A 27,167-nucleotide genomic window follows, 5' to 3' on the forward strand; every position below is an offset into this window, starting at 1 on the left:
CCACTAAAAAATTATTAGAATTAATAAATGAGTTCAGCAAGGTTTCAAGATACAAGATCAATATACAAAAGTTAATTATATTTTTATACACTTGTAATAAATGATCCAAAAATGAAATTAGTAAAAAAAAACTCTATCTACAATAGCATTAAAAAAGAATCAAATACATAGAAATAAATCTAACAAAATAAGTGTAAAACTGATATTCTAAAAACTACAAAACATTATTGAAAGAAATTACAGAAGCCCCAAATAATTGGAAAGGTATCTTGCATTCCTGGATTGAAAAACAATATTGCTAATATGGCAATACTCTCCAAACTGATCTACAAATTCAATGCAACCATAAAGAAAATCCCAGCTTATTTCTTTGTATAAATTGATGAACGGATTCTGAAATTCATACGGAATTGCAAGGAGCTCAATAGCCAAAGTAAACCAGGAAAAGAACAATTAGGAAGACTCACATTTTCTAATTTCAAAACATACTACAAAACAATGGTAATCCAGACAGGTTGGTACTGGCACAATACATATAGATCAGTGGAATAGAATTGAGAATTCAAAAATAAATCCATGTGCCTGTGGTCAGCTGATTTTCACCAAGTGTTTCAAAACCATTCAATAGGGAAAGAACAGTCTTTTCAACAGATGGTGCTAGGACAACTGGATAAGCACGGGCAAAAGAATGAAGATAGACCCTGACTTCACACCATACTCAAAAATTAACTTAAAATGTATCAAAACCTAAACGTAAGAGTTTAATCTATAAAAGTCTTTGAAGAAAACATAGACTTAAATCTTCATGACTTTAGGTTAGGCAGTAGTTTCTTAGATACGACATCAAAAGTACAAACAACAAAAGAAAAGAATAGATAAACTGGACATCATCAACGACTCTAGAATAACTAAATCCTGGACTACAGCCTTCTGACAGCCCTGAGACAGAGGACCCAGTTAAGCTGCACTAGGAATCCTGACCCAGATAACAAATATTTGTTTTTTTAAGACGTTTTTAAAGAAATGGGCAAAGGATCTGAATAGACGTTCATCAAAGGAGGATATACAAATGGGCAATAAGCACAGAAAAGATGTCCAACATCCTTAGCCATCAGGGAAATATAAATCAAAACCACAATGAGACTACTTCACACCCACTAGGATGACTATAATAATTTTAAAAAATAGATAATCACAAGTTTGGAGAGGATACAGAAAATTGGAACTTCATATACTGCTACTGGAAATATAAAATAGTGCAACCACTTCAGAAAACAGTCTGGCAGCTCCTCAAAAAGTTAAATACAGGGTTACCATATGACTCAGCAATTCCATTTCCAGGTGTGTATTCAAGAGAAATAAAAATAAATGTTCACACAAAACCTTGTACACAAATGTCCATACAGCATAATTCATGATAGCCCAAATTGGAAACAACCAAAAAGCTTATCAATAGATAAATGGATAAACAAAATGTGATATATTCATATAATGGAATATAATTCAGCTACATGGATGAACCTTAAAAATATTATGCTAAGTGAAAGAAGCCCACCACCAACGACCCCATATAATATATGATTATGTTTGTATGAAATGTCCAGAAGAGGCAAATCTATAGAGATAGAAAGTAGGTTAATGGTTGTCTGGGGCTGGGAAGAGGAAACTGGGGAGGAGGGCAACGGGAGTGACTACTAAAAAATCTCTTACTTTTGGGGATGATGAAAAAGCTCTAAAATTAATTGTGGTGATGGTTATACAACTCTGTGACTATTTGAAAAACTACTGAACTGCATGCTTTAAATGTGTAAATTGTATGGTGTGTGAATTCTCTCTCAATAAAGCTCTTATAAAAAAATAAACAAAGAAGACTTACCATCCCTACATGCAAGGAATTTACATTAGATAGAAGAAAAACACATCCAGTTGTTCTAAAATATAGGAGAGAGGGAATAGTGGAGATTGTATCATCAAGAACAAAGAGAGACACGATCTAATGCTAACAAAATATGGGACCAAGATGTTATTTTAAAGATTCACAAAAACAACATAGATATGAACAAGTGATTCTTGGGGATGAACCTTAGAGGCATAGAAGGAATTCTTATGTAAAAGAAATGCAAGACTAGAGAGTGTCATACAGAGTGAAAAAAGTCAGAAAGAGAAAAGCAAATATCGTATAATAACACATATATGTGGAATCTAGAAAAACGGTATAGATGATCTTATTTGCACAGCAAAAATAGACAGACGTAGAGAACAAATATATAGATACCAAGGGGAAAAGGGATGGGGTGGGAGGAATTGGGAGACTAGAATTGACACATAAACATTATTGGTACTATGTATAAAATAGACAATTGATGGGAACATACTGTATAGCACAGGGAACTCTACCTAATGCACTGTGGTAACCTAAATGGGAGGGAAATCCAAACAGGAGGGTATATCTGTATTTATATGGCTGATTCATTTTGTTGTGCAGTGGAGGCTAACACAACAGAGTAAAGTGTAAACACAACCATACACCAATAAAAATTAAAAAAAAAAAAAAGAAATGCAAGAACATTCCAGAGAGATGTAAAGCTATAAGGAAAGACAGCTTCTGATTCAGAGTTCGACTAAGACCTTTGCTGGCTTTTTCTTTCATTGGTTTTCAAGCACAACAGCACACACTTCAATTATACAACCATACTTTTTATTCAAGTGACTTGGAAATAATCAGAAGATCATTATACTTGAACACAGATGACATAAACCCACCCACACACACATACACAAGCAAACATATCATTTCTTTTCTGTGGTGAATGATTTTTCTATAAGCAACGTCAGGTATAAATACTGTATGAGAGGCACTAGAAATGAAGACCTGACAGCCAAAGACTTAACTCACAAAGATCCTTTAATCTAGTCAAGAAGAGAGACAAGAAAGCCTATAATTCAGCGTTCTATGATCAATAACATGTGACTACTACGTAGACCCAGAGCACAGACTCTGAACTGGAGTGGATCAGGGAATCCCCCTAAGGACCATGCTTGAGAGGACCACTGTGGGATGGACGGGTGAGTGTTAGCCAGGAGGATGAAGGATGAGCAGAGCCTGCTGTAGTACATTTAGGGAACTACTTCTAAGTCAGTTTGACTGTCATGGTCAGTGTATTTGGGGGTACGGGATACACTAAAGGAAAGATAAGCCAAGGACAGAATATAAAGCCAAGAATAGTGTGGAAACACTTCCTTAAATAATCACAGCCAGGTGCAGGAGAAAAGAATTCATATACCTAGGTTCTAGCATCAGAATATCCCCTAATCAAACATGGATCTGTAAGGCCTTTTGATCTCAATTTCCTCATATCTAAAATGAGTACTCAAACTGATTACAAGATTTCTTCAGCCTTACAAATTTAGGATCCTGCACATTTGCAGACAGGCCTCCGGCACAGACCTTTAAAACAGAACATTGTATTTATTAGAAGCGCACCATTAAAACAACCACCACCACAACAATGCCCTTTTACTTATAAAACAAGTTAAACAAGAATGCAGAATGATTTGAAAACAAAACTGATACTTTCAAGAAACTTAGTTTATTCCTTTTCCTCTTCCCCCCGCCGCCCCACGCTCTGTAAGATATCTTGCCAAGCCTGCTAACCTCTGATGCAGAAATACAGGAGGCCTTTGCTCCTGCAGCACTCTGCTTCAAGTATCAGGGAATGACCCTCTGCCAGACTTTTATGTCCCCGTGGAGCCAAGCTCAAACCACACGCAGAACCAAGCAGAATAGCACGGTAGAACGCTACTGCACTGATGTTAGGCATGGAACTGCCAGGTCAGATCCCATGTTTGAACAGCTGTGTCACGGTTGGAAAAATCACTCTCTCTTTCCCAGCCTGACTGTAGAACTATATAACTATACCTATGACGCATATGTATGTATATGTATACACACACACATACACCCATGCATGTATATGTCTATATTTATATCAACTGTGTCTTTTCAGTCTGTACTTCTGATATTTTGATATCTTGGGGGTCCGTGCTGACCCTGGAGGGCTGCCTCATGCAGGGCTAGCAAACAACTGCCCTACAAGTGCATCTTTCATTCAAATTGACCAATCCAGAGCCCATCCTCCTAACCACTTCCTCTATCCAGCTCTTACATTCCACGCCACTCTCCACCTGCCCTAACCACCCCAATACCAGGTACTAGTCAACTAAGGACAGCTCCTACACTCCAAAGCCTGCTGAAATTATTCCAACCTGCTTACCTTGTCTCACCTGCCCATTCCCTCCTGCAGAAGCCACAATAAAGGCTGTGGCCACAATCTCCCCCTCTCCCTCTGCCTCCGGATTGACCTCAACACTTCCTCAGGTGCCCTCTTCTCACTCCATGCTTTTGGATAGGATAACACAAATTTAAACACATCAATTCTCCCCCAAACTAATCTACAAATTTCAAGCAAGCCCAATAAAAATTTAACTTGGATGATTTTTATATACTTGATAAACCTTAAATGTATATAGACTAAAATTAGCTAAAGTAACCTTAAAAATATTAAAGGGAATATGCTTATTCTTATCAGGTATTAAGACATGCAGCAAGACCATAGTAATAAAAACAGTGTTTTACTGGTATAATAACAGGCAAATTGAATAATGGAAGATAATAAATAGCCCTGAGACAGACTCATTAATATATGAGATCTAAATATATAATAAAGTTGACACAACTAATTATGGGAAAATGACACTTTTTTAGTAGATGGTGTGAGCAAATACTGGTTCCTTTTAGCATGAAAAATGAATCCATATCCTATCTAACACCACAAAAAATTGTGAATTCTAGAATGATTAGAGACATAAATGGGAAAAATAAAACCGTAAATTTAATGGGATTCCCCCCGCCCATGTTTAAAATCAATTAAAAAAATTGATACCTGGAACATAAATTTATCTCCTGCCAATCAACACTACCCCCTCCAAAACAAAACTAGATAAAAGATACAAACAGGCAGTTTACAGAAAACAATAAAAGCAAACAAATACATGATAAGATAGTCAAAATCATTCCTAAACAGAGATTTGCACATTAAAACACAAGGAGATAGTACAATGCACTTATTAGACTAGCTAATTGCAGCTTTCTAGCCCATATTATTTCTCCATCTTTTAGAGGTACAGAGTTTTCTTTATTAAAGTCCATCATTAATAAACTGCATTTTAAGCAGAGCTCAGAGTAAGCTTTCTTAGAAATTTATTATGAAATCATTTCCTTTTCTAAATAAGTTCCCCCTCATTAAACAAAGTTATTAAAGTCTCGATAGAAATGCCTTGGTATAACCATTGGAACTGATTACATGGGCTGTTACTATGTTCATCACAGTGATGCAAAAAAGGCTGTGCCTAAATAGACATTTCTCCAAAGAAGATATACAGATTGCCAACAAACACATGAAAGGATGTTCAACATCACTAATCATTAGAGAAATGCAAATCAAAACTACAGTGAGGTTTCACCTCACACCAGTCAGAATGGCCATCATCAAAAAATCTACAAACAATAAATGCTGGAGTGGGTATGGAGAAAAGGGAACCCTCTTGCATTGTTGGTGGGAATGTAAATTGATACAGCCACTATGGAGAACAGTATGGAGGTTCCTTAAAAAACGAAAAATAGAACTACCATACGACCCAGCAATCCCACTACTGGGCATATACCCTGAGAAAACCATAATTCAAAAAGAGTCATGTACCACAATGTTCATTGCAGCTCTATTTACAATAGCCAGGACATGGAAGCAACCAAAGTGTCCATCAACACATGGATAAAGAAGATATGGCATATATATACAATGGAATATTACTCAGCCATAAAAAGAAACGAAATTGAGTTATTTGTAGTGAGGTGGATGGACCTAGAGACTGTCATACAGAGTGAAGTAAGTTAGAAAGAGAAAAACAAATACTGTATGCTAACACATATATATGGAATCTAAAAAAAAAAAAACAATTGGTTCTGAAGAACCTAGGGGTAGGATAGGAATAAAGACGCCGATGTAGAGAATGGACTTGAGGACATGGGGAGGGGGAAGGGTAAGCTGGGACGAAGTGAGAGAGTGGCATGGACATACATACGCTACCAAATGTAAAATAGTTAGTGGGAAGCAGCCACATTGCACAGGGAGATCAGCTCGGTGCTTTGTGACCACCTAGAGGGGTGGGATAGGGAAGGTGGGAGGGAGGGAGATTCAAGAGGGAGGAGATTTGGGGATATATGTATATGTATAGCTGATTCACTTTGTTATAAAGCAGAAACTAACACACCATTGTAAAGCAGTTATACTTTAATAAAGATGTTAAAAAAAAGAAAAAAGGCTGTGCTATTTGGCTGCATTTTATGCAACAAGTTAAGGTTCGGTTTGGTGAATCCCATCACATCTTCTTTATTTCCAGCCACACATTAACCTTCCATGAACTTTAACCACTGAAGGTTCACATTATAAGGACTAGTGGACAGAGTTTAACTCAATGCATCCCATTCAATTATTTACTTAATCATTCATTCATTCACTCTTTACTTTATTAACAAATATTGACTGAGGTCCATTCTTAAGCATTGGTTTACATTTTGAGAGTTCAGAATGTGCCTGTCCTCTAGAAGCTTAAAATCCAACATGATTCAAGACTTGGCTCCATGCTTATAAATCGTCACTTAAAACCTGTTTGAGACTGGAGCTTCTCATCTATGTAACTGAAATAAAAAGTCCCACCTCACATGGTGATTGTGAGAATTAAACCATGCTGTGTATATACCGTGCTTATTCCAAAACCAAAATTTTTCTGCATATCAACTATCTTACCTTTTATCATTCCACTCTCTGAAGGCAAACGGGACAGAAAGAAATAGTCTTCCTTTTTGCCTTGGTGGAGTTAAAAGGCTCTTATTCCATTGTGGAACTTGTAAATTCACGGCTTCTTTGAAAGAGTCTACATTTTCACTCTGCAAAACCTTACCTGCAGTGTATAGTCTATAAGATTCTTCTTTATGAGTAGCCCCCAAATAGTACAGGATTGTTCAAGAAAAGAATTCTACTTCATTTCAACAATCTCATTATCACCTATTTTGTCACACACACACATACACACTCAACTTGGCATTGCAAAATCCATACATCTAAAAATCATCCTTGGGACTTCCCTGGTGGCACAGTGGTTAAGAATCCGCCTGCCAGTGCAGGGGACACGGATTCGAGCCCTGGTCCAGGAAGATCCCACATGCCGCGGGGCAACTAAGCCCGTGCACCACAGCTACTGAGCCTGCGCTCTAGAGCCCCCGAGCCACAACTACTGAGCCTGCGCTCTAGAGCCCACGAGCCACAACTACTGAAGCCCGCGTGCCTAGAGCCCATGCTCCGCATTAGGAGAAGCCACCTCAATGAGAAGCCCACGCACCACAACGAAGAGTAGCCCCCGCTCGCCGCAACTAGAGAAAGCCTGTGCGCAGCAACGAAGACCCAACGCAGCCAAAAATAAATAAATAAAATTAACTAATTAATTAATTAAAAATAAATATTCTTTAAAAAAATCATCCTTACCAGTGTGTGTATGAGGTGTGTGGCCTCTGTTGGGAAGAAGAACCCTAAGTACTTATTTGGTTGTCAGCAGAGGGAAGAATGAATGTGAACACTGGCCAGTTTCCTGGTCTCCTCCACAGGCCAATAGTCTTTCAGTGAATACCACAAAAGGAACGCATAGGTGATTAAACACCAGGCTTCACACTCAGAGGATCCTGAGCTCTTGTAGTGTGATTATTTTCCCAGAAGCCCCGTAAAACAGTTTGACTCACGTTTTCCATTTTACAGGTGTTATTTCCTCCAGTTGGATACAGTAACTTCTGTCCCTTCAGCCAAATGTTTGGGTATCCAGATGACTTCAGGTGGAGAAGAAAGCCAAGTTGTTATTGAACATACCATTTTAATGGGGGGAACACCTTGGAAAGTATTACTGCAGATTCCTTTTAGAGAGAGTAGGTAGAACTTGGCCAATTAACAAAGGCAAACAAAAGTTGCAAAGACTGAGGGAGATAGATCTAAAGTGTCTGGAAAGAGGAGGTATTCTGATGAAGTTAAGAACAATTTAATTAGCGAAGTGTTGGATTGAAAAAACTGAGTCAAAGATGATGTGTCAGTGGTGCTAGAACCCACCAAACCACTCATATAGTGGTTGAATGTATGCAGGTAAACAATCAACTGACTCTTCTATGCATTTGGTCTGCTGGTTTTGGTTTCAGTTTTTCAGGACTGGTCCAATTATAAATGTATGGGAACATCGAACTATGCAACTACAAAGAGAAATATAATTCTGGGGCTATAAAAAGTTGAAATGCCCTTTGAATGCTGATTAAGTTAAAAAATAACTCTGAGAATAGGTAATGCAAGAGTACCAATAAGTAATGTTTCTTTTTTAAATTGTGTCAAAGATGTTTAATTTTTTTATTGCTTTTAGCACATTGTAATGTATGGAATGGAGATCATTTAAAACACTCTTTGAAATGTTTTGTTTTTTATACCACATAAATATCTGTGTAGTCAACTGACATCTTTTTGCTGTTTAAATTAGATTTTAAGTATAGAGAGCCGAACTTATCATCCTAAACACAATGACCTTATTTATCTCCACAGGTGACACTGGAGTTTAATTTACCTGTTTCCCCAATTCTCTGGTGCCCAGTCCCATTCTCTAGTCCATAGACACTCAATATAAAGCTTTCAATATCTGCCCGTAAATATTAGTATATTCTCATAAAATTCCCGCTGTTGTTTTACATATGTGTTTCAATTTACATAAATGATATAAGATTGTAACTCATCTTTTTCTAACTCTAACACTCTTGTGAGGATTTATCTGTGTGGCTGTGGACATCTAGTTTGTGTTTCTTACTGGAGCCCATAGTTTCTTAGTGGGCATCTATCACTTATGTGTTTCCTTAGGGATTAACCTTGGTTGCCTTCAGTTCCCTGCCACCAAAAATAACACTCAAAAACATGCTTGTACATGGTCCCTTATGAACATTTATAAGAATTGTTCTGGACACATCTCAAGATAATAAAAGCTATTTATGACAAACCCACAGCCAGGATAATACTCAATGGTGAAAAGCTGAAAGCCTTCCCACTAAAATCTGAAACAAGACAAGGATGCCCACTCTCATCACTTCTATTCAACATGGTATTGGAAGCCCTAGCCACAGCAATCTGACAAGAAATAAAAGGTATCCAAATCGGAAGGGAAGAGGTAAAATTGTCATTATATGCAGATAACATGTTACTATGAATAGAAAACCCTAAAGACTCCACACAAAAACTACTAGAACTGATAAACGAATTCAGCAAGGTAGCAGGATACAAGTTTAACATACAGAAATTGGTTGCATTTCTTTACACCAACAATGAAATATCAGAAAAGGAATGTAAACAAACAATTCCTTTTAAAATTGCATCAAAAAAATATAAAATACTTAGGAATAAACCTCACCAAGAAGGTGAAAGAGTTATATGCTGAGAACTATAAAACATTAATAAAGGAAAGTGAAGCTGATTCAAAGTAATTGAAAGATATCTCATGTTCTGGGAGAGGAAGAATTAATACCATTAAAATGGTCACACTACCCAAAGCAATCTACAGATTTAATGCAATCCCTATCAAATCACCCATGACATTTTTCACAGAATTAGAACAAATAATCCTAAAATTTATACGGAACCATAAAAGACCCAGAATTGCCAAAGCAATCCTGAGGAAAAAGAACAAAGCAGGAAACATAACTCTCCCAGGCTTCAGACAATACTATAAAGTAACAATAATCAAAACAGCATGGTATCGGCACAAAAACAGACATATGGATCAATGGAACAGAATAGAGATCCCAGAAATAAACATAAACCCCACACCTACAGTCAATCTTCAACAAAGGAGGCAAGAATATACAATGGAAAAAGACAGTCTCTTCAGCAAGTGGTGTTGGGAAGCTGGACAGCTGCATGTAAATCAATGAAGGCAGAACACACCCCCACACCATACACAAAAATAAACTCAAAATGGTTTAAAGACTTAATAAGACATGACACCATAAAACTCCTAGAAGAGAACATAGGCAAAACATTTTCTGACATAAATCATATCAGTGTTTTCTTAGGTCAGTCACCTAAGGCAGTAGACATAAAAGCAAAAATAAACAAATGGGACCTAATCAAACTTACAAGCTTTTGTAGAGCAAAGGTAACAATAAACAAAACAAAAAGGCAGACTACAGACTGGGAGAAACTATTTGCAAATGATGTGACTGACAAAGGCTTAATTTTCAAAATATATCAACAGCTCACTCAACTCAACTACAAACTAAAAAACCAAACAACCCAATTGAAAAATGGGCAGAAGACCTAAATAGACATTTCTCTAAAGAAGACACACAGAAGGCACATGAAAAGCTGCTCAACATCGCTAATTATTGGAGAAATGCAAGTCAAAACTACAATAAGGTACCACCTCACACCAGTCAGAATAGCCATCGTTAAAAAGTCTACAAGTAACAAATGCTGGAGAGGGTGTGGAGAAAAGGGAACCCTCCTATACTGTTGGTGGGAATGTAAGTTGGTGCAGCCACTATGGAAAACAGTATGGAGGTTCCTCAAAAAATTAAAAACAGAATTGACATATAATCCAGCAGTCTTACTCCTCAGCATATACCTGGACAAAACTATAATTCAAAAAGAGACATGCACCTCTATGTTCATAGCAGCACTATTCACAATAGTCAAGACATGAAAACAACCTAAATGTCCATCAACGGATGAATGGATAAAGAGATATGGTATATATATATAATGGAATACTACTCAGCCATAAAAAAGAATGGAATAATGCCATTTGCAGCAATATGGATGGACTTAGAGATTATCATATTAAATGAAGTAAGTCAGAAAGAGAAAGACAAATACCATATATCACTTATATGTGGAATCTAAAATATGACACAAATGAACCTATCTATAAAACAAAAACAGACTCACAGACATAGAGAACAGACTTGTAGCTGTCAAGAGGGAGGGCGAGGTGGAGTAGGGGAGGGATGGACTGGGAGTTTGGGGTTAGCAGATGCAAACTATTATATATAGAATGGATAAAAAACAAGGTCCTACTGTATCGCACAGGGACCCATATTCAATATCCTGTGATAAACCATAAAGGAGAGGAATATAAAAAAGTATGTATAACTGAATCACTTTGATGTACAGCAGCAAAAATTAATAGAACTTAACACTCTAAATCAAATATACTTCAATTAAAAAAAAGAATTATTCTGGAATATATACATAGGATTGGGTTGGTTGGGTCAAAAGGAAAAGAAATACTTGTTTTAGCTAATTATTGCCTACCTGCTTCTCAAAATGATTGTTCCTATTTACTCTTCTTCAACTGTACATAAAAATTCTTGTCCTCTCAAAGTTCTGACAGCAATTGACTGTCCCAACATTTCCATTTTTTGCCATTCTAATGGGTATAAAGTAGTATCTCATTGTGCTAGCACTATTATGTCCAATGAGCTCAAGCACATTTTTATATATTCTTCAGACATTTAGACTTCAGTTTCTATAAATTGTCTGGTCACTTTGCCCATTTTCTTAATGGCTCCCTGCTTCAGCCTGTCAATTTAAATTATATTTTGGATATTAATTCTTTCTTAATTTTAACATTAAAAATATCTTCTCCTAAGATGTCACCCATTTGGTAACATTACCCAAGATATTCTTCTCAAATATAGATCCAGAAACGTGTGTAATCATTCCACACATTTATGGCTCATACATTGGAATCTTAATTAGATTTTCACCACTTTTAAGTCATCTGGGTATTTCATACAAGGTCTATCAGATATACAGTTTATATTTATGTGATAATAGCTAATATTTAGAAACATTTATGATTTTCCAGGTAATTTTAAAAGCATTTCACATGTACCAGCATATTTATATCTCCAAACAACCTCCAAACAAATGAGATAACTTTTATTATTCCCATTTGACAAGAGAAAATTGAAGCACCCAGAGATTAAATAATTTGTCCCAAATTAGCCTGAAAGTGAGAGATTTTAGATTTGAACCCATGTTATCTGTGCTTCACAACCCATGTTTTTATATTTAGTTTTTTAATACCAGTGGAGTACATCCTTTCAAGTTAACAATACTGCCTTCCTTCTTCCCTCCCTCCCTCCTACCCTCCCTTACTTGAATTTCTTTCCTCCTTTCTTTCTTTTGTTTTTCTACAAATACTTAAACCCTGACTATGTACTGGATATAAATTATTAGTTGTGAGCACACGGTTGTTACTTAAGTCTGGGTGACGTCACCAAGAAACAGGGCAGGGGGAACCAAGGACTGAGCCCTGGGGCACTCAACATGAAGATGGGGCCAAAGAGCAAAAATGTCTTTGTACAGCCTTCTCCCTGCCCTCCTTACCCTGGTTCCAGGTCCCCTTGGCCCTGAGTGTCCTCCCATCTTGAGGCCCCACAGAATCTCAGTACGTATTACACATTCCTCCAGCAAAATGAGTCCACTGGCAGGCACCCAGGAACACAGAGTCATACATGAGGCTCCCCCAGCCGGCTGGACTTTCTCCAATTGTGGTCATAGGTAGCCACAGAGACAGGCATAAACGCAGGTCCTGGAGACTGGACCAAAGGCATGGTGGGCTGGGAGGGTAGAACCACAGACATTCTGTACGGGCGCCAACCAGTGACCTCTATTCAAACAGTGCCAGAGGGGGGAAAAAAAAAAAAAAAAAAAGGAGCATCATGAAAAGCAGAATGATCCTTTTCTCTCCCTGCACCCTATCTTCTCCCACAGAAATGCATGGCTGATTTTCCAGGAGTCTAAGATTCTTAGTTCATCACTAGATAACACTAATAGTTACAGCTACCACTTCACGTGGAAGCCAGAAAATAATAAGTTATAGGCATCCTACACTCATTATCTTTCAGTTTTATCACATGAAAGGTAGGTGTGATTATTTCTGATTCAGAAATGTTAAGTAATGTACCCCAGGATTACATGCCTAGTAAGCAGCAGAATCAGCACCGAGACTCAGACTTCCCTGATGTCAATACTCATGCTTTTTCTCCTTAAACACAGCACTATTGACAATAATGTTAACAATAAAGCATACTTGTGAGTATTTAATATGTATTGGGCACAGTGTCAAGGGATTTCCACAAATTTTCTCGGTTATTGTGACAACAATCTTAACTGGATCAATTCTTTCCTCCACAACTTTTAAATAATGACTATTTTCGTAAACAGAGGACAGAACTAAGACTAAGATACCTAAGCAACTAGCCCAAGTTCTTAGAAGTAGTAAGATCCAGAGATGGAATCTGAAATCAGACATATGTGACCCTGGACCCCCCCAACTCCTGACTCTCTTCTCTCCCTAATGTAGATAGTCCTTGCCGTCTCTGTGGTTCATCCTTAGGGATGAACTTTGACGTACTTCCTAACACCAATTGAAAGCAGTGTGTTTCTCAAGGCTCAGACAACATTTAAGATGCAATGGGAGCTTGAATTATCAAATGAGTAAGTATGGTTTTGCCTTCAGAGAACTGTTAAGATTTATCTCTGCAGAGAAAGACAAATATCATATGATATCACTTATATGTGCAATCTTAAAAATGATACAAAGGAACTTATTTACAAAACAGAAATAGACTCAAAGACATAGAAAACAAACGTATGGTTACCAAAGGGGATGGTGGCGGGGCGGAGATAAGTTAGGAGTTTGGAATTAACAGATACACACCACTATATATAAAATAGGCAAACAACAAGGACCTACTGTATAGCACATGAACTCTACTCAATATCTTGTAATAACTTGTAATGGAAAAGAATTACATATATATAATATATATATTTTATATATATGTATAACTGAATCACTTTGCTTTACACTTGAAACTATATATATATGTAACAGAATCACTTTGCTCTACACTTGAAACTAATACAACATTGTAAATTAACTATACTTCAATAAAAAATAAAATAAATTTGAAAAAGATTTCTCTCTGAAGCTGTATGAGGCTGTAAACTCCTTGTCTGGTTTCTCTTTGTATACCCTCAAGATGCCTGGATTTGTGTTAGCACATAAAAGTTAATAAATAAATATTCTTATGGAAGAAAAGAAGGAAGAATTGGTTAATTAAAATGCTCAAATCTTAAGGACAACTTCCAACCATACTAAGAGGAAGGAGAAGCTGGAGGAGAGTCTCCACCTTGGATAATGACCACAGCCCTCAGTTTAGTAGAAGCTAGTTAAAATGAGAGGTTAAAAGGATGACCACTATGATCTAAACCTCCAGTTCCACCCAGAATTGATGACTTTCTAGAGAAGGAGGAAGAGTCAGTATAGCAGTTCTTGGGCTTCTCAGATAGAGTCCTTGGAGCCAGGCCAAGCCAATAAAAGATGGATGGGGGACACATGCTATTTATAATGTGGTCCATGTGGAAGCCTCAATTCCTAGAAATGCATATTGAATCACTAGAAATTCTAAGACTTCAGGTGACGCTGTGAAACCAATTAATATGCCACAGACTCACACTCACATGTGTGTACACACATGTGCATGCACACACATACACATGTGGAAGCCACATTTCCTGTCAGAAAGATGAACTCTTCCCAGTTTCCCTCTTGTATTAACCATGGGTTTTATTTTTTGTATTCTGATGCTTTGACATCTGGGGTCTTGCTGATCCTGGAAGGATTGTTCCTCCAGGAATTGCCAGTTCCTGGAGACGGTAAACAACTCGCCCACGAGCATGACTTTCCACCATGAGCCAACCAGTCCAGAGCCATATCCCCAACCACGTGCCTTACTGGGCCCTCCACCATCTACCTGGCCTCATCACCCCAACGCCAGGTACCAGACAACCAGGGATAGCTTACACCCCAGAGCTCACTGAAATTATTTAAACTAGCCAATCCGAAGTCTGCTCACCCTGTCTTGCCTGTTTCTTTTTAGGGAAACCACAAAATGAAAACGTTTGTCCACAGTTTCCCTCTCTCCCTCTGCCCCCTGACCATCCCTGGTGTTTCCCCAAATGGCCTATGCCATGCTCCTTTCTCTTGGGATCTGTGAGTATAACACACTCTCTTTTCAATGAGTTATCTCCTGATCTGTTGGCCTCATCATACATAAACAATAATTTTAAAAATGTATATTAAAATATCTCTGGACATATTCTTTCCAACCTTAATTTCCTAACAAGAATGCAAGGACTGGCATCATTAAAGAAGGAAAAATTTTCCAAGATGTGCAAGAATATTAGCAAAGGCAGAGTAGAACACTTACTCTTACCTTGGGACAATAAGATGCTGTAAGGAGACACAAGTCAGGGGTCATTCCCACAGAATGAAGGGGAAGGTATAACAATGGTAAAAGCTCCCCTGCCATCGTCCCCCTGAATATGAAGGCCTCGTGACTTCAAGGTCCTTGGCACTTTCTGTGGCATTTATGACTCCATCACTGATTTAGGTTTGCAAGATTATAGGAGGTAGCCCCAAGTTTCTTGCTCCATTGCTTTGAGAACTAACTGGCTAAGCTTTCTTCAGGATGAGTAGCAATATAAGTAAGACTTCTAGGTAATTATGCTTTATCTATTAAAGATAATGCTTTGCCAATTTAGAAAACAATTTAGTCATGAATCGCTAAGTACTTAGAGCAAAGTTTAAAGAAAGAACAATACCTAGGTACGAATTAAAAGGCTTCTGGACTACTATGCAATTATTGTCAATAACTGCTTCATCTAACTGGAATGTTTCCAAGAGTCAATATAAAACAGCCCTGACACTTTTTTGTTGGAATTAGTGGGTCACCAGGACTTTGCTTTCTCAACAGATGGAGTGTCAAAAGGTGTAAACATCTGAGCGTGTTGATTAAACCATGAGCTCTAGCATTACCCAGACATGGGGTTGACTAGTGGCACTGTCACTTACTATCTGTATGATCTTGGGTGACATACTTAACCTTTCTCAACCTCAAGTTCCTTACCTATAAAATGAGGATAAATATAGTACCAACTTCAATGCATTGTTATAAGAATTAAACAAGTTAATATATGTGCTCAGCACATTGTCTGGCTCAGTCATTGGCCCCGTAAATGTTGGCTTTCAGTAGATATCACAGACAACCTGCTGGAAGTGCTAAAGAAATGAGCAATTGATATATCATACATTTTCTTAATTATTTTCAAGTTACTTTCTTCTCATTTGGGGTTTTATTCTTAGTAGGACATTCTTATATTTCTTGTATTTCTATTCTTGTATTTCTAAATATTCTTATTCTATTTCCTACTCAAGAGAAGTTTGACTCAAGCAGAATGATGTACTACAATCTCACATATGTCAGGAGGAGAATTCATAACTTCCCTACATGCGTTTAAAGTCCCATTAAGTTCTTTCACAAAATGGAAGTAAATTTGTCTACCTGCTCACTTCCTTCTTAATGCTTCACTTTTGAACCTCAAGTTTAAATGTAATTTAATTTGTACTGATTATAAATGTAATCTTAAGATCACTCAAATCATTGAAAGCAAGTTTCTTAAACAGTTCTGTCTCACCCTCCACCTTTGGAACACCACAAATCATTAAACAGAACAGTTTTCAAACAGACATGCACTGTGGTTTTCTTACATCTTTCTCCAAAGCCTTAGAAAATTACTATTAGTGTCATTCAAGTTGGGAAACTTAGTCATATTTTCTAAACCTTATGGATATGTCCCAGAATGGGAAAGGACGGAGGATAAGTCTTCAACAGCTGGGAGAGGTTTTGTGGATTTCATAGTGGTTGGGAACTCCTAACAAGGAAATATTACACATGGCCTTTGGCAGGAACATATTATAAAATCCAGAGCCTTTTGTTATGGGCTGAGTATTATTCATAATTGTTATTTGATTTGGTCTTCTTCCCGTCTTCTCTTTAGCAGAAGGCTTATCGCCTTGAAAAATTACAACATTTAAAGGTGCCCCATGTCTCTGATTATATGCTACATAACCTGACAAATATTACTCAAAAAATAAATAAAAAAGCCCATGAGGGAAGTAAAATTTGCAGTAGCAGATGACATTTTTACCAAATAACAGCCAGTTTTTTACCGAGGTAGGTACCTACCCTCAATCAAGTAATGCCAGGAAATGTCCATCATTCCCAGCATATCTCATTCATTCAAATGACATTCATTCATGCCCCGAGCATCCTGATAACTCCAGGAAAGCATCCAAACTCATCTGTGTCTGGCTCCTGCTTGTGTGGTCAGCTCCATCTCACACTGCTTCTCTGCCCTACGAACCCTAAACTCCAGGCATTTACGGTTTTAATGTTTGCAGCTTCTGCAGGTGACAAGTAATCCCAAGCAGCTGATGACACGTCATAATAGGTAAATTTATTGATGCACTAATTTTCATGACACATGCTTCATGTTGGTGACCATAAGGGAATCATTTGGCTGCTGAGTTAGACTAACCGGCTGCCCAGCATATGCCTTTCAGTAGCGCTTTGCCATTTTTCTCTTTATTCCTTTGTATACTCTGCATGGGGTGTTATCAATTACATACTGCCACAAAAATGCTGTTCTACAAACAGCCACAAACCTTAGTGGCCTAGGACAATAAACATTTGTTTGGCTCCTGTGTCTGTGGGGTTCAGAGGCTGGGGAATGAGCCTTGGTTAATTTCACCTGGGCTTGCACGTAACAGACATGGGTTTCCTGGTAGCACTGTTGCTCTGGTCTAGGCTGTTAGCTGGTCTAGTATGGCCTCAACCAGAACAACCAAAGCAACTTGGTTCTGCTCCACTTGTCCTTCATCCTCCTGAGGGCTAATCCATGTATGTTCTCATAACAATGCAGAGCTACAAAAGCAACCCAAGATCAACCGTGCAAGCAGTTTCAGGCCTGTACTTGAATTATGCACACTAACACCCCAATGGCCAAAACAAGTCACATGGACATGCCCAGAGCCAGAGTTAGAGGCACTGCAAAGTTATAAGGCAAGTGGCAAGAATACAGGAAGAGTGAAGAATTGGAGGCATTTTTGCAATCAATATACCCCATGGAAACAATGAATTCCAGAATGGTGCTTGAGAAGACCTCCCTTCTATTCCACTTGAATTCTTGGATAAAGTATACAGTTTTTCACCTCCATGCCCCTGCAATGATAGCCCTGTCCCCAACTCTTCACATTTCTACTCTACCCTGTCCAACACTGTGCCAGTCCCTGGAGGTACAAAGATAGGACAAATAAAACAGTCTCTGATTTTAGGAAGAATACAGTTTATTTGGGCAACTGACATTTACACAGTATTGAGTTGAGTAATACAAATAAAGACAGTAACGTAACGCTCAGTCCACGGTAAGAAGGTGTAGAAGATTATGCTGAGATGCCTCCCATCCCTCCAACATACTTCTGAGTTTACCTGAATCTGCCGTGGACAATTCTTGGGTCTGACGGTTTCCCATCTCAAGCATCTATAGCTCTCTGCTTCTCTATCTGAGGGCTTTCTTCCATATCAATGGAAGTTTGTACCAGTGCATGTAGATAAAACCCAGAAGCACTACGAATTTAACATCCCAATAGAAAATCCTCAGTCAGTGAGACAAGAGTCAATGGACAAATACCCCAGCTTCCCATCCCTCATTGTGATAATTCTGAGTCATGCTCTACAGAGTTCCTCAGTGAGATCCCAGCAGTGGCGCCCAGAAATAGTCACTCATAAATGTACTCTGTTTTTCTACCCTTCCCATCTCTCTTTTTCCAATCACATATTGGGCATCTTGTGATCATCTCCCATATAAATTACTTGCCCTGAAGTCCTTATCACAGGGTCTGCTTTTCAGGAGAACCCAAAGACAGGCAATAATGTTAGTTAGCTATAATTACTATGAAGCCCAATATGCAAAAGTAGAGAAATTCTCAAGGAGCATAGAAAAAGGGAGGGTTCTGAACCCTTACCATTTCTTTGTTTAGACTCTACATACCTATGCTCTATGCTATTCACCTGTGAGCTTCACATACCTGAATAGGTAAAGCTGTTTCCTGAATGGTTCCTACAGTTACGTCATTTGACAGGATCGGGCAAAGGAAGGAGGTGGAGAAAACAGGCACCAAAAACAATCCTCCTTTGTCTAAATAATAGCCTGAGTAATAGCCTTTGCAGTATAATATGAGGTAGCTATATATCAATGTCCAAAATTTTTTCAACAGGGATTAATTTCTTTAGATAAGCATTGCCCTACATCCATGAGCACTTTTTGCAAAATTCAACTATAGACAAAACAAGCAGCAGTGTAGGACAGTGGAACATGTATCTTTGAAGGCAGAAGGACCTAGAATCAAGCCTTGGCCCTACTCTTCACCAGTTCTGTGGCTTTTAGCAAGCCAGTGCCTCAATTTCTTCGTCTGCAAAATGGGATTAGTAACCTCTAATTTACAGGCTTATTATCAGTATTAAATAAAATAGCAACAATAAACCTCCAGGCACTATACCTGACATATAATAGATACTCATTAAGTTTTATCCATTACTAATTCAGAGTCAAACAAACATGGGTTTGAATTTCAGTCCTACAGCTAAGTGGCTAGATGACTAGAGAGCAATATGTCATCGTGATTAATAACTCAAGCTTTGAAGCCAGGTGGATTTAGGTTTAAATCTATTTACTACCATGTGCAAATTATGTGACCTCAAGCAAGTTCTTACACATTTCTGGGCCTAGTTACCCCATTTTTGCAATGGAAATAATGACATGCTGTAATTCATCTATTCTAAAATATATTTTTAATTAATCTCTGATATCAGAATACATCTTACAATTAATGGCATATCATAGTATAATTGGCAGCATTTTACTTTATGAGTGATACATAAAGAATGCCACACTTTGCAATTAACGTTGTCTTAGATACACTGAAATATGGCTTTACTTAATATGAAAGGTTGTGCACATTAAATAAGATGGTGCTTTAAAATGTTAGCTTCTAATAAATACTCAATAAAAGTAAACTATTACATAGCTTAGCTTCTTAATATCCTTTATCAGTTTTCAGCTTCTCATTTATAAAGATTCAAACAATAACACCAATCATAGGAGGGGTTAAATCATCCAACACAGGACCTGCCAGGAAAGTTAAGCGTCCGGTCATTGTTGATTCTTGTGTTCATCACTGGCTTGGGTGGCAAGCCATCGAAAAAGACTATGGCCAAATTAAGAGGGAGACAAATTTGTTGGAAGGTTAAAGGGTATCTCATAGAACTGATGGGAAATGTAGAGACTCAGGCTTGGAAAATGACAGGAATTGGAGTAGCTCCAGACCCAGCATCAGGACATACAACACACTTATATTGGCTGAACACTCAGGAGAGGCCACCACCTCTAACATCAATACCATCCCCATCTCCATGGCCCCAGCCAATTGTCACTGTTACTACCACTAGGATGGCACTACTGGCAATGCTGCTGTTATGATCTCATCTTGACTGGTTCATGCCTTTGGCAGCAAGACTCTCATTGGCTGACTTAGGCCACAACTTGCTTCCTGATTATGCTGGAGGACTGCTCATGTGAGCCAGCAGAGAGAACTGGGCCATGAGAACCACTTTTGTGCCAGATCATATACATGATGATATAGGGGTCAGTCTCCACCAGGGATGTTTTTCAGAAAGGAATGGGATCATGAACAGCTAAAACACTAAAAGCAACAACAGCCATATCATAAATTTCCACTAGATCACTTCTTCTAAAATATGCCCTCAAACTAGGCCATTGATTCAGTTTTCTCCCAATGAGAATATCGGAAAGTTAAAAAAAATTACACAAAGATTTAGAAAGCATAGCGAAGCACCAATACGTATTCTACAAACACAGAAGTCTCTGGAAAATGTAAAGACAGCCTGTACTTCAGGAGTTAGGGTGCTGGGGAGCTACAAAGTTGAGATGAGCAGGACAGTAGGAGGTATCAATTATGATTTCCCAAACCTCCCTAAATCTCCCGATAGGAGATAGAACTGGAGGGAAAGGCCTCATTTGAGCCTATACAATCATGGTTTGAAGGGTTTTCTATCAAGAGAATGTAGCAAGGTAGCCGGTGGACTTGATAGAATTAAGAAACTTGTTCAAGGACCTGCCAGGAGTTCAGCCCAAGACACCTTTGCCTTGGCAAGTGTGTGTCTTTTAATTTCACCCTGATGCTAGTGCTGAACACACACACACACACACACACACACACACACAAACACACGCACACTTAAATGGTAGGTTTCTTGGCCATCGTCCTCTATTGTAACCACTTTGAAACCTCGCAGCTCTCCCTAGAACCTCTTCGAAGGGAGGTAAAGATCAGAAAATTCCAGAAAGGACCATGTTATATGCCCACTTAGGCTTCTCCATGCATAGAGAAGAGGAAACAGCGTCCTTCAGTGACGAGAACACAGACTTGAAAACAAAACACATCTGGCTCCAAATCCGACCTCAGCTATAGGACCTTGGGGTAGACTTCTGTTCCTCTGACTCCTGCTATACTTACAGAGAGGATACTAGCCATTTTGCAAGGATTTGATAGGATTGGAGAGAAAGCATTTTAAGTACCTAATGCATATATATACCGACGTTTCTTCCATGTACTGTAAATCGTGTAACTATCTTTTTTATTTTACGTATTTTGTTTTTGTTTTTTAGTGACCATTGGGATGCTTGAAATTAATTTATGGCACTTTCCTAACAAACGTGAAGGCCATTCTGAATCTGTTTTCCCCCTTTTTTGACTTTTATTCTTATTCTTTACTTTTGACCAACTTGTGATACCTTGCTGTATTTTAAGGATGCTTTCTTAAAACACCCCTGCAACAGTCAATACATTACCATCACTATGAGAGATCCAGAACCTTCCATGTAAATAATTAACAACTTAGAAAGGGGAAGTTGAATTGAGCACTACTGGTAGAAGTATCTTTTCATTGGGCACTGATTTAATCCATTGTTTTTAAGTTTTTGGAAACTGTACTGATATAGTAATGTCAATTACCACACATAATTATACTCAGAGACTGCAGTCAACAATTTTGGCTGGGGATGCATACTCTTTCTTCCTGGATATCTAAGAGAATAAACTTTAGGAAACCCAAGGGAGATGTTCTTTCCTCCATCAATGGGGCTTCACACGGCATTCCTCCCTCCCCTGAGACTTTCCCATCCTGAGGTCTAATCTCCCTCCCTCAAGGGGCTTTGCAAGCTGGGCAGTTGACTAGAAGCTTTCAGCCTCCCTAGCAAGGGACTCAGTTTCAAACCTCTGTTACTTCTGTTCTTTCCGTGGTCCTGTTTATTGATCCCACTGAATATGTGATTTTATTGTAAACCAAATGAAAAACTTTTATAAATGAGATGTAAATAACCAAAATTCAAAAGATTTCATTGTTATTATTCCTGGTGTCATAAGTTGTCCAGCCACTTAATAGGGTGCTGTTTTTCTCTGAGGAAGAAGACACAATCACAGATATGAATGCAAAATTGAGGGAAAAAAATAAATTATAACTTTAAGTAACTTTTAGGTATAATTAACTTTAAATATTCAATATGTTTCAGACTTGGGAAAAATCGTATATTCTCTGCTGGAGAACAGGGGCCCTTGATTGATCTTCTTACATCTGGGAAAAACAACAAAGTTTCTAAATAATTCTCTCATTCATTAAAAAAAAAAAAAAAAGAGTAGTAAAAGGGAAACAGATGCAGTGTCCTAGTTGCCAGGCACTGTATAGGCACTTCACATATGTTGTCTCATTTAAACTCCAAAACAAACCCCCCAAAAGGAGATATCTTTACAGAATGAGCAAATCGAGCCTCAGAGAGGTTAAGTGATGTGCCCATGGTCACACAGCTGGTAAGTGGAAAGCTGAGAGTTAAGCTCAGTTTAGTGTCACCTCAAAGTCCAAGCTCCTCCCCTAAGACAGGTTTGTACAGACTAATAAGTACCACATGGAATGCAGAGAGATGCTCTAGATTTCCCCCAATCCCACAGCACAGCAGAAAATAAATGAAAAAATGCACAGACCTCCAGTCACCCACAGCAGGCAGGAAATCATACTTTCCCATGAGCTGGGCTTGCCAAAGAGCATCTCGTGAGGGCCTGCCTGCCAGTGTCCATTTGGGCGGTGTGTCCTCCAGACCCCACCTATCCCTCGTAAAGTCATGATTTACTAAAGGTCTAGTGTTCAGCCCCTTTATGTAGCACGGTTGGAATCCAGAATTAGGGGAGGCATTTCTCAAGCAAGAGACTGCCAGAAGCTTCCAGCCCCTGCATCTACAATTTTGTCTTTGCGATTTTTTATTGAGGTATTTCAGTGGAAAATAACCCCAGCACAGCACATTGGCAGGTTATGTGCAAGAATCTCCCGCCTGGTGCCAGGGGTGAGTGCTTACGTGTATGCATAACATTCACATTTCCAGCACAACTCAAGTGCAGTTCAATACCTGTAAGGGTTCCCTGTAACACTGAAGCTGTTGTAGGGAGAGTCAGGAGGTGTGCCTCTCTCCAGCCCAGGCACTTTATATATGTTGCTTTGAAGCTTTGGAAACTGGAAAATCAATCACCTTTATGACTGGGGTCACTTGTGCCAGAGTCAGAGCCTTCCTGAAAGAGGCTTTTCTCACCCAGAGACAGCGTCTATGTCCCCATCCACAGCCTCCTTGCAGAATGGAAAAGTGAGGAAACAGGTCCCCAGCTTTGGACTACCACCTTCAGAGGCAGCTCCTCTTGATTCAGTTTATCTTTAGCAGCTTCTGAAGAGGGTATTGTGACCAAGGGTCTCCAGCAGCTCAGCTGGATTCTGAACCCCTGGTGATGTAACAACTCCCATCAATGATTCCTCTTACAGTGCGAAAGAACTACTTTTAACCAAGCATCCATCATACACCAGGCACTTGATTTAATTCCCACAACCCTCTGAGATGATAGTATAGGCATCTTTAGGCATGAGAAATTAAAGTGGCCAAGGGGTCAAAACCGAAGTTAAGAATGGTCCCAAGGCACTCTGATTCACAGTCCAGTATTCTTCCTGCTACATCACACTAACTTGACTCATTCACTTTCACACACTCAGTCACTCTTTTATGAACTCATTTAATACACGTCATTTGCGTGCCCGTTATATGCTACATATGATGCTAAGCCCTTAAGTTCTCACTGAGGCTACAAAGAACTTGGGAGAGAAATATAGTGAACAAAGAATTACAGTTGTGTAGAATGCTGAGGCAGTGCAATATTAAATTTGTGTAAACATATAGCAAAGACATACTAGTCTTGGGGGGATGAGTGGAGTCACAGAAAAATTCTCCGAATAAATGAGGCCTGAAAGATGGGTATGAGTCAACCAAGTGAAGATGAGCAGTGTGGGCAAAAGGAAACACTCCCCAGAGAAAAACGCATGTGCAAAGGCCCCCCAGGCCTAAAAGAGTTTGTGCTGTTCAAGAAACCAGAAGAAGTTTAATTTGGTGGGAGTGTCTCCTGATTGCTCCAAATCACATCAACTTTCCTAATAAATGTTATCCAATAGACTCCTCATCTAACGAGAAAAAAAGAAGACGGGGATTCAGATCGGAAGTCACTTTCCTGAATGCCATTTTGTTTAGAGTGGCCTCTGTGTGAATAGCATCTAAGACCAGGGAAAAGAGTGACTTCAGGCTCAGAAAGCAGATGACAATTCCCATCAAGTCACTAGAAACGGAATGAAAATAAAGGTAAGCTCCCCACACCCCACTCCCACCTCATTTATTACCATTATTTTAGCCACCACATTGGCCCGACTATTAGTCTCCCCTTAACTCCAGAATGGATGGCATTGAAAGTTCATTCTTTGATGTGCCATATATCAGATACCCTAATGGATAGGCACCCCCGCCCCAAAACCTAAAAGGAAGTTAACTGTTTTCTGTGGATCATTCTCTACCCTCTAATATGACGTTATCTTCCTCCTGTCGTTCCTGGGTCCTAGGAAAATGATAATGCATTTGCCTTCACTTCCATTAATCCAAAACTCCATTCTAGAAGGGAATTGGTAGGAAGGAAATTAACATTTACTGGGCACCTGCTATGTAACAATCGCCATTTAATTTAAACCTATAAGGCAGATGTAATAATTCCATTTTCAGATGAGAAAAATGAGGGCTTGAAAAGTACATGATTTGCTTATAGTTACACAATAAAAGCAAGAGGAAAGACTTGAACCTATTTTGCTCTGAAGCTCACGTGTGGCTTTAGGACGAAGGACATTTAAAGGCAATTCCTAAGTGTAACTGCCCAGCCTTGAAATCTAGCTGCATGTGGAACTGATTTCCCTCCTTAGAGATCTGTCTTTAGGTGAGTTGCCAGCAGGACATCTGAAACTCAAGTATGTAAAATGGGTCCAGTGATGTTTTAGCGAGGGATCCAAATAGACTGAACACATATAATGAAAACATGGTTGGAAAATTTGACTTTCAGGGCAACACGAAATCTTATGGGAAAAGATTCTATTTTCAATTGTACAGAACTCCAATGGTTAACTTCATAATTACTTTAAAAAAAAGAGAAGCAAGTGAGCATACATGACAAAATTCCCTGGGGAGATAAATCTCCTTTGTTTGCATAAACCATCATGGTGAAATTAAAAGATGGTAGATCTCAGACTTGGTCAAACTTGGCTTTTAATTCTGCCTGTGCTATTTCCCAGATGAGTCATATGAACACATTACTGAACTTTCCTGAGCTTCTGTCTGTTCTTTTGTACATTGGTGATAAAAATAGCAAAATGAGGTAATACGAGTTTTAAAAACAGTAGCACATAGTAGGCTAGGAGGCATTCAATAGATGCTCGTCTTGTCTTTCCCCTTCCAATAAACTCATCATATATATTGATTTATGCTTTCACTGTGATAATTCCCATAATTACAAAAATATCTAGCACTCACATATCATGGTAGCATTTGTAAAGCGTTTTCAAGCTTACTATCTTATTCAATCATGACAACAACTGTTTTGATATAGGTACCATGGCTTTACCCAAATTTTACAAATGAGGGAACTAAGTCTGGAAAGGCAACATGACCTGAGAATGGTCAAGAACAAGAGCTCTTGGACCCCACTGCTGGGTCTGAATACCAGGTCGTGCTCTACGACCTTAGGCAAACTATGTAATCACTCTGTGACGCAGTTAACTCATCTTTAAAACTGAGAATAACAGGATTTATTTCACAACGTTGTGAGGATAAAATAAATTACTACAGTTATGTACATCCTCAGAACAATAAGTACTCAATGTTGTATATTATTTTTCTCTGTAAAAGTGTAGTTACGTCTTAGGTGTTTGGGAGGATAAAATAAGTCAATAAATAAATTCATACATGTAAAGTATTTAGATTCATTCCTGACATATAGTAAGGGCTCAGCAAGTATTACTTGCTATTATTGTCCCATGTGATTCAGATGGTAAGTAGAAAACATTGGTTTTGAATGAGAGTCCTTGGAAGTTAAAGCTAGGGAAAGAATTGAGGAAACTGACAGTGGAAGCCCTGTTACGTGCCAAGCACAGCGCAAATGTCTTTGCAGGCTTGCTTACACTATTTTCCCAAGAATCTTGAGAGAGACACAGAGCCATAACAGAGATTTTAGAGGTTCAGATACATTTTCCCTACAGTTTCTAATCCTCAAACAAGAAAAAGACAGGTTGCTTTATTAACTTCCTGTAATAAAGATGTGTAAAGGGAGGCTCATGAATTACTGCCCCACCTGCTTCGCTTACTCGATGCTCCTCATAACAGTAAGTCTGGTTCCCACCATCCGCCGGGTCTCCAGCCCCACTCGCTGCAATCATGACAGAAGAGCACAGGCTTCTTTTCTATGTAAATCAAGCTTCGACTTCCTGACTCCAGTGTATCTGGGAGACAAACCCTCTGCTCTTTCTAGGAGCCTTCACTCAGGGAGCACTCACTCCAAACAGAGGTTGGAAACTGGGCCAGGCGGAAGCCTCGGAGTAAAAGGTGTTTTTGTCAGATGGAATCCACTGAAGCCAGGATTTTGTTGCT

At 38.7% G+C, this 27,167-nt stretch overlaps 1 long non-coding RNA gene across 15 annotated transcripts in view; it reads left to right on the top strand.

The window, feature by feature from the left end:
* The window catches only part of LOC132351822 (uncharacterized), an 87,040-nt gene that overhangs the window by 21,208 nt on the left and 38,665 nt on the right, over positions 1 to 27,167 (top strand). For 11 of the 15 annotated variants that reach the window (XR_009498482.1, XR_009498479.1, XR_009498481.1 and 8 more), the window contains 2 exons: positions 13,501 to 13,634; positions 24,662 to 24,845. The exons of 1 other annotated variant lie outside the window; for it this stretch is intronic. This is a non-coding gene — a long non-coding RNA (uncharacterized LOC132351822). Of the gene's footprint in view, positions 1 to 13,500; positions 13,635 to 24,661; positions 24,846 to 27,048; position 27,167 lie in introns of those variants that run through there. 3 more of the 15 variants (XR_009498483.1, XR_009498489.1, XR_009498480.1) reach the window with 2 other exon arrangements.

This window comes from Balaenoptera ricei, chromosome 17 (assembly GCF_028023285.1).
Source record: "Balaenoptera ricei isolate mBalRic1 chromosome 17, mBalRic1.hap2, whole genome shotgun sequence".
Lineage (NCBI taxonomy): Eukaryota > Metazoa > Chordata > Mammalia > Artiodactyla > Balaenopteridae > Balaenoptera > Balaenoptera ricei.